At 38.4% G+C, this 8,305-nt stretch overlaps 1 non-coding gene across 1 annotated transcript; it reads left to right on the top strand.

The window, feature by feature from the left end:
• Positions 1–326: 326 nt before the first annotated feature.
• LOC112798786 (small nucleolar RNA R71) lies at positions 327–434 on the top strand. Its single transcript, XR_003200383.1, has one exon. It is a non-coding gene; the product is annotated as a small nucleolar RNA R71 (small nucleolar RNA).
• The last annotated feature ends 7,871 nt before the right edge of the window (positions 435–8,305 follow it).

Genomic DNA, 8,305 nt, shown 5'->3' with positions numbered 1-8,305 from the left:
GCTTCCTTAGTACTACCTGGTGCATTTTGCATTCCAGACAGACTTTGAAAAATCATATTGACTTGCTGAGTCAATATTTTGTTCTGAGCCAATATGGCATTCAGAGTGTCAATCTCAAGAACTCCTTTCTTCTGACTTGTCCCATTGTTCACAGGATTTCTTTCAGAAGTGTACATGAATTGGTTATTTGCAACCATTTCAATTAGTTCTTGAGCTTCTGTAGGCGTCTTCTTCAAATGAAGAGATCCTCCAGCAGAGCTATCCAAAGACATCTTGGATAGTTCAGAGAGACCATCATAGAAAATACCTATGATGCTCCATTCAGAAAGCATATCAGACGGACACTTTCTGATTAATTGTTTGTATCTTTCCCAAGCTTCATAGAGGGATTCTCCTTCCTTCTGTCTGAAGGTTTGGACTTCCACTCTAAGCTTACTCAATTTTTGAGGTGAAAAGAACTTTGCCAAGAAGGCATTGACTAGCTTCTCCCAAGAGTTCAGGCTTTCTTTAGGTTGTGAGTCCAACCATATTCTAGCTCTGTCTCTTACAGCAAAAGGGAATAGCATAAGTTTGTAGACCTCAGGGTCAACCCCATTAGTCTTGACAGTGTCACAGATCTGCAAGAATTCAGCTAAAAACTGATGAGGATCTTCCAATGGAAGTCCATGGGACTTGCAATTCTGTTGCATTAGAGAAACTAATTGAGGCTTAAGCTCAAAGTTGTTTGCTCCAATGGCAGGGATAGAGATGCTTCTCCCATAGAAGTCGGGAGTAGGTGCAGTAAAGTCACCCAGCACCTTCCTTGCATTGTTGGCATTGTTGTTGTTTTCGGCTGCCATGGGTTCTTCTTCTTTGAAGATTTCTGTTAGGTCCTCTACAGAGAATTGTGCCTTAGCTTCTCTTAGCTTTCGCTTCAAGGTCCTTTCAAGTTCAGGGTCAGCCTCAACAAGAATACTTTTGTCTTTGCTCCTGCTCATATGAAAGAGAAGAAAACAAGGAAATATGGAATCCTCTGTGTCACAGTATAGAGATTCCTTGAGGTGTCAGAGGAAAAGAAAAATAGAAGGCAGAAGTAGAAGAATTCGAACTTATCAAGAGAGATGGAGTTCGAATTGTTCATTGAGGAGTAGTGTTAGTCCATAAATAGAAAGATGTGAGAAGAGGGGAAGAAATTTTCGAAAATATTAAAAAGATTTAAAAAAAACATTTTGAAAAACTTTAATTGATTTTCGAAAATAAGAGTGGGAAAGAAATCAAGTGATTTTTGAAAAAGATTTGATTGAAAACTATTTTGAAAAAGATGTGGTTAAGAAGATATGATTGGTTTTAAAAAAAAAGATGTGATTGAGAAGATATGATTTGAAAAACATTTAAAAAAAAGATTTGATTTTAAAAATTAATAACTTGGCTAACAAGAAAGGATATGATTCAAACATTAAACCTTTCTCAACAGAAAAGGCAACGTACTTGAAATGTTGAATCAAATCATTAATTGATAGCAAGTATCTTTGAAAATAGAAAGAAATTGATTTTGAAAAATATTAGATTGAAAAGATTTGATTTGAAAAAGATTTGATTTTGAAAAAAAATTTTGAAAACTAAAAAAATTTGATTTGAAACAAAATCTTCCCTCTTGTGCCATCCTGGCGTTAAACGCCCAGAATGGTGCACATTCTGGCGTTTAACGCCCAAAGCACTACCCTTTTGGGCGTTAAACGCCCAGCCAGGCACCCTGGCTGGCGTTTAAACGCCAGTTTGCCTTCCTCACTGGGCGTTTTGAACGCCCAGCTTTTTCTGTGCAATTCCTCTGCTGTATGTTCTGAATCTTCAATTCTCTGTATTATTGACTTGAAAAGACACAAATAAAAAAAATATTTTTGGATTTTTAATAATGAGGAATAATCAAAATGCAACTAAAATCAAATAACAATGCATGCAAGACACCAAACTTAAAATGAAACACTAGACTCAAACAAGAAATATTTTTGGATTTTATGCTTTTGTAATTTTTTTTTGTGCTTTTTCGAAAATTAAGTGAAAAAGAAAATAAAGATATCGAAATTCTTAATGAGAATTCCAGGAATCATTGCAATGCTAGTCTAAGACTCCGGTCCAGGAATTAGACATGGCTTCATAGCCAGCCAAGCTTTCAAAGAAAGCTCCGGTCCAAAACACTAGACATGGCCAATGGCCAGCCAAGCCTTAGCAGATCATTGCTCCAACAGCAAGATTCATAGAAATCAACAAGCTATTGTGATTATAAGTTGAAACCTCGGTCCAATAAAATTAGACATGGCTTCACAGCCAGCCAGACTTCAACAGATCATCATGAAACTCTAGAATTCATTCTTAAGAATTCTGAAAAATACCTACTCTAAGCAACAAGATGAACCGTCAGTTGTCCAAACTCAACAATCCCCGGCAACGACGCCAAAAACTTGGTGCACGAAATTGTGATCAATACTTTTCACAATTCAAATAATCCCCGGTGATGAATCCAAAAACTTGGTGTTCAATACCATGGCATAAACACAACTTCGCACAACTAACCAGCAAGTGTACTGGGTCGTCCAAGTAATAAACCTTACGCGAGTAAGGGTCGATCCCACAGAGATTGTTGGTATGAAGCAAGCTATGGTCACCTTGTAAATCTTAGTCAGGCAAACTCAAATGGTTATGAATGATGAATAAAACATAAAGATAAAGATAGAGATACTTATGCAATTCATTGGTGGGAATTTCAGATAAGCGTATGGAGATGCTGTGTTCCTTCCGTCTCTCTACTTTCCTACTGTCTTCATCCAATCCTTCTTACTCCTTTCCATGGCAAGCTGTATGTAGGGTTTCACCGTTGTCAGTGCTACCTCCCATCCTCTCAGTGAAAATGTTCAACGCACCCTGTCACGGCACGGCTAATCATCTGTCGGTTCTCAATCAGGTTGGAATAGAATCCAGTGATTCTTTTGCGTCTGTCACTAACGCCCAGCCTTCAGGAGTTTGAAGCTCGTCACAGTCATTCAATCATTGAATCCTACTCAGAATACCACAGACAAGGTTTAGACCTTCCGGATTCTCTTGAATGCCGCCATCAATTCTAGCTTATACCACGAAGATTCCGGTTAAAGAATCCAAGAGATATCCACCCAATCTAAGGTAGAACGGAGGTGGTTGTCAGGCACACGTTCATAGGTGAGAATGACGATGAGTGTCACGGATCATCACATTCATCAAGTTGAAGAACAAGTGATATCTTAGAACAAGAACAAGCGGAATTGAATAGAAGAACAATAGTAATTGCATTAATACTCGAGGTACAGCAGAGCTCCACACCTTAATCTATGGTTGTAGAAACTCCACCGTTGAAAATACATAAGAACAAGGTCTAGGCATGGCCGAGAGGCCAGCCTCCCAAAGAGGGTTCAATAATAAAAACATGATCAAAAGATGAAAATACAATAGTAAATGGTCCTACTTATAGAGAACTAGTAGCCTAGGGTTTACAGAGATGAGTAAATGACATAAAAATCCACTTCCGGGCCCACTTGGTGTGTGCTTGGGCTGAGCATTGAAGCATTTTCGTGTAGAGACTCTTCTTGGAGTTAAACGCCAGCTTTTATGCCAGTTTGGGCGTTTAACTCCCATCCTTGTGCCAGTTCCGGCGTTTAACGCTGGGAATTCTGATGGTGACTTTGAACGCCGGTTTGGGCCATCAAATCTTGGGCAAAGTATGGACTATCATATATTGCTGGAAATCCCAGGATGTCTACTTTCCAACGCCGTTGAGAGCGCGCTAATTGGGCTTTTGTAGCTCCAGAAAATCTACTTCGAGTGCAGGGAGGTCAGAATCCAACAGCATCTGTAGTCCTTTTCAGCCTCTGAATCAGATTTTTGCTCAAGTCCCTCAATTTCAGCCAGAAAATACCTGAAATCATAGAAAAACACACAAACTCATAGTAAAGTCCAGAAAAGTGAATTTTAACTAAAAACTAACTAGATCATACTAAAAACATACTAAAAACAATGCCAAAAAGCGTACAAATTATCCGCTCATCAATACTCTTTTCATAAGACACTTATAGAAAGACGAAGGAATAATGCGAAGACAATTTATATTGTGAAATGATAAGAAAGAAAAGAAAAAAAAAGAAAGAACGAAAAGAAAATGAGATAAGCAAAGAAGATTTGTTTTCCAGAGATACATCAGCCAACCTAGGGGATGGTTGCACCTGTAAGACAGAGGTTGCTTACAGAAGTTTTCAATACATACATTGGCTTGAGAGAGCCTCACCTATAAGACCGAGGTTGCTTACAGAGGTTATGTTTGTATACATTGGCTCAAGAGAGTCGCACCTGTAAGACAAAGGTTGCTTACAGAGGTTATGGCATTGGAAGCCAAACTCAGACAAAGGTCGCTGAGTTAAGTGAAAATATAATTCAATAAATAATAGAGAACAAAGGAATAAAAGAATAAAAGAAACTAAAGAACCTCTGCCACATGAGAGCAGAGAATATAAGAGAAAGGAATGTATTAATTAAAGGAATTTCTGCTACAGAAGAGCAGAGAACAAAGATTAAAAGCATCTAATGAACGTCTGCCATAATAGAGCAGATAGAAAAGAAGGTATTAATTAAAGGTATCTCTGCCGCAGTAGAGTAGAGAGCAATGATTAAAAAGAAATTGAGTGCTGTTTGGGCCTTAGTGGCAAGTGTCTAGTGGGGACGACGATTCGTAATGCTCAGTTGATACTAAAGGGACGGCTTAATGAGGACGGCGATGCATAACGCTCACTGGAGATTGAAAGGAAGGTTCCCCCATGAGGACGGTGATGCGTAATGCTGATGGAGGGGACGTTGGCTGAGATAAGGACGGCGGTACAAAACGCTTGTCTCATGACTAGTGTCGGGAATCAGACAACAAACCGACACATGAGCTCATGGCCTGTATAGGACTAGACATGTATCATACTTGTTTGCGCATATTTGTTTGTGATGGTGTTTTCTATGATTGTGTGTGCTTGTGATTGGATTCTATGTTCTGTAATTACTGAGTTGGATTATACTTTGTTGACTGTTGTTATTGACTGAAAACATAATGAAACAAACTTAACTTCTAACCCCGACCCTACTAAGAACTCCCTAGTTCTTACCCCCTTTTTTCATCCATTTCAGCTACAGGTGCGAAGGTTTAATGCGAAGCTACAGGAGCATAGACGATCATGTTTACAAGTTGAGTTGTTAGAACTTATTTTTCCCTCGTCGTTTATTCTTTTGGATTTTAGAGGGGTAGGACTTGTAATTGAGGTTCTTTGAATAAGTCTATGTATATAATGCTACGTGGATATATATATATATATATATATATATTTTTGGGATTAAATGGTTTAAAGTACAAACTCTCCATTTTTCTGGTTAAAACTTTGGTTCCTATTCGCAAAGGCTCAATATTAGGTAAAGATAGTATATAATAAAAAGGGTTAGAGGTAAGTAACGCCTAAGCTTTTAGTACGATCATGAGGTGCTAAAAAGTAAGGTGTTACATTATGGTATTGGTGCACGAAATCACAATCACACTTTTGCAATTCTGCACAACTAACCAGCAAGTGCACTGGGTCGTCCAAGTAATACCTTACGTGAGAAAGGATCGATCCCACGGAGATTGTCGGCTTGAAGCAAGCTATGGTTATCTTGTAACTCTAAGTCAGGATATCAATAATTAGCAGATTTAATTGTAAAAAGTAAAAGAACATGAAATAAATACTTGTTTTGCAGTAATGGAGAACAGGTTGAGGTTTTGGAGATGCTATACCTTTTGAATCTCTACTTTCCTACTGTCTTCTTCTTCATGCATGCAAGGCTCCTTCCATGGCAAGCTATATGTTGGGTTTCACCGTTGTCAATGGCTACCTCCCATCCTCTCAGTGAAAATATTCAACGCACGCTGTCACCGCACGGCTAATCATCTGTCGGTTCTCGATCATGTCGGAATAGAATCTAGTGATTCTTTTGCGTCTGTCACAAACGCCCAACACTCGCGAGTTTGAAGCTCGTCACAGTCATTCAATCCTCGGATCCTACTCGAAATACCACAGACAAGGTTTAGACTTTCCAGATTCTCAAGAATGGCCGCCAATGGGTTCTAGCTTATACCACGAAGATTCTGCTTAAGGAATCCAAGAGATACACACTCAAACGAAGGTAGAACGGAGGTGGTTGTCAGACACACGTTCATAGGTGAGAATGGTGATGAGAGTCACGGATCATCACATTCATCAGGTTGAAGAACAAGTGGTATCTTAGAATAGAAGCAAGTGTGATTGAATGAAAAACAGTAGTAATTGCATTAATCCATCAAGACACAGCAGAGCTCCTCACACCCAACCATGGGGTTTAGAGACTCATGCCGTAGAAGATACAATATGAAATGTGTAATGTGTCATAAGATGAAGATACAATAGCAAAAAGTCCTATTTATAGTGAACTAGTGACCTAGGGTTTACAAGAATGAGTAAATGACGTAAAAATCCACTTCCGGGGTCCACTTGGTGTGTGCTTGGGCTGAGCATTAAAGCTTTCATGTGTAGAGACTTTTTCTGGAGTTAAATGCCAGCTTTTGTGCCAGTTTGGGCGTTTAACTCCAACTTTTGTGCCAGTTCCGGCGTTAAACGTCGGGAATTCTGAAGCTGATTTGGAACGCCGGTTTGGGCCATCAATTCTTGGGCAAAGTATAAACTATTATATATTGCTGAAAAGCCCAGAATGTCTACTTTCCAAGGCAATTGAGATCGCGCTAATTAGGCTTCTATAGCTCCAGAAAATCCACTTTGAATGCAGGGAGATTAGAATCCAACAGCATCTGCAGTCCTTTTTCAGCCTCTGAATCAGATTTTTGCTCAGGTCCCTCAATTTCAGCCAAAAAATATCTGAAATCACAGAAAAACACACAAACTCATAGAAAAGTCTAGAAAAGTGAATTTTAATTAAAAACTAAAAAAATATAATAAAAACTAACTAAAATGTACTAAAAACATACTAAAAATAGTGCCAAAAAACGTATAAATTATCCGCTCATCACAACACCAAATTTAAATTGTTGCTTGTCCCCAAGCAACTGAAAATCAAATAGGATAAAAAGAAGAGAACATACTATAGACTCCAAAATATTAATGAAACTTATCTCCAATTAGATGAGTGGGACTAGTAGCTTTTTGCCTCTGAACGGTTTTGGCATCTCACTTTATCCTTTGAAGTTTAGAATGATTGGCATCTATAAGAACTGAGAATTCAGATAGTGTTATTGATTCTCCTAGTTAAGTATGTTGATTCTTGAACACAGCTACTTTATGAGTCTTGGCCGTGGCCCAAAGCACTCTGTTTTCCAGTATTATCACCGGATACATACATGCCATAAACACATAACTGGGTGAACCTTTTCAGATTGTGACTCAGCTTTGCTAGAGTCCCCAATTAGAGGTGTCTAGGGTTCTTAAGCACACTCTTTTTGCTTTGGATCACGACTTTAACCGCTCAGTCTCAAGCTTTTCACTTGACACCTTCACGCCACAAGCACATGGTTAGGGACAGCTTGATTTAGCCGCTTAGGCCAGGATTTAATTCCTTTAGGCCCTCCTATCCACTGATGCTCAAAGCTTTGGATTCTTTTTAGTATCCTTGCCTTTTGGTTTTAAGGGCTATTGGCTTTTTCTACTTGCTCTCTTTTTTTTGTATTCACTGCTTTTTCTTGCCTCGAGAATCAATTTGATGATTTTTCAGATCCTCAATAACATTTCTCCTTTTCCATCATTCTTTTAAGAGCCAACAAATTTAACATTCTTTAAACAAATTCAAAAGACATATGCACTGTTCAAGCATTCATTCAGAAAATAAAAAGTATTGTCACCACATCAAACTAATTCAACTAGTTTCAAAGATGAATTCGAAATCATGTACTTCTTGTTCTTTTGTGATTAAAGCATTTTTCATTTAAGAGAGGTGATGGATTCATAGGACATTCATAGCTTTAAGACATGAACTTTAAATTTTATTAATCATGGAATAAGAACAAGACTCAAAAATATATATAAGATAAGACCAATAGTAATAGAAAACAGAAAATTAAAAACAGAAATTTAAATGACTCTAAAATAGATTCCTAATGATAAAGGTTATCCCAGAGTTAGGACTCAACAACCTTGATTTTGAGAAGTGAATGCTCCCTCAACTTGTGGGGTGTTTGACCCTTCAAGGGAGAGCTTCTGGCGCTTCAGCTCTTGTAGCTCACGCCCCTGCTTCTCTTGTTCCTTCAGCA

Source organism: Arachis hypogaea, chromosome 4 (genome assembly GCF_003086295.3).
Source record: "Arachis hypogaea cultivar Tifrunner chromosome 4, arahy.Tifrunner.gnm2.J5K5, whole genome shotgun sequence".
NCBI classification, from domain to species: Eukaryota; Viridiplantae; Streptophyta; class Magnoliopsida; order Fabales; family Fabaceae; genus Arachis; species Arachis hypogaea.
The sequence above is the reverse complement of the archived record's forward strand: the minus strand, read 5'-3'. Positions and strand labels throughout refer to the sequence as shown.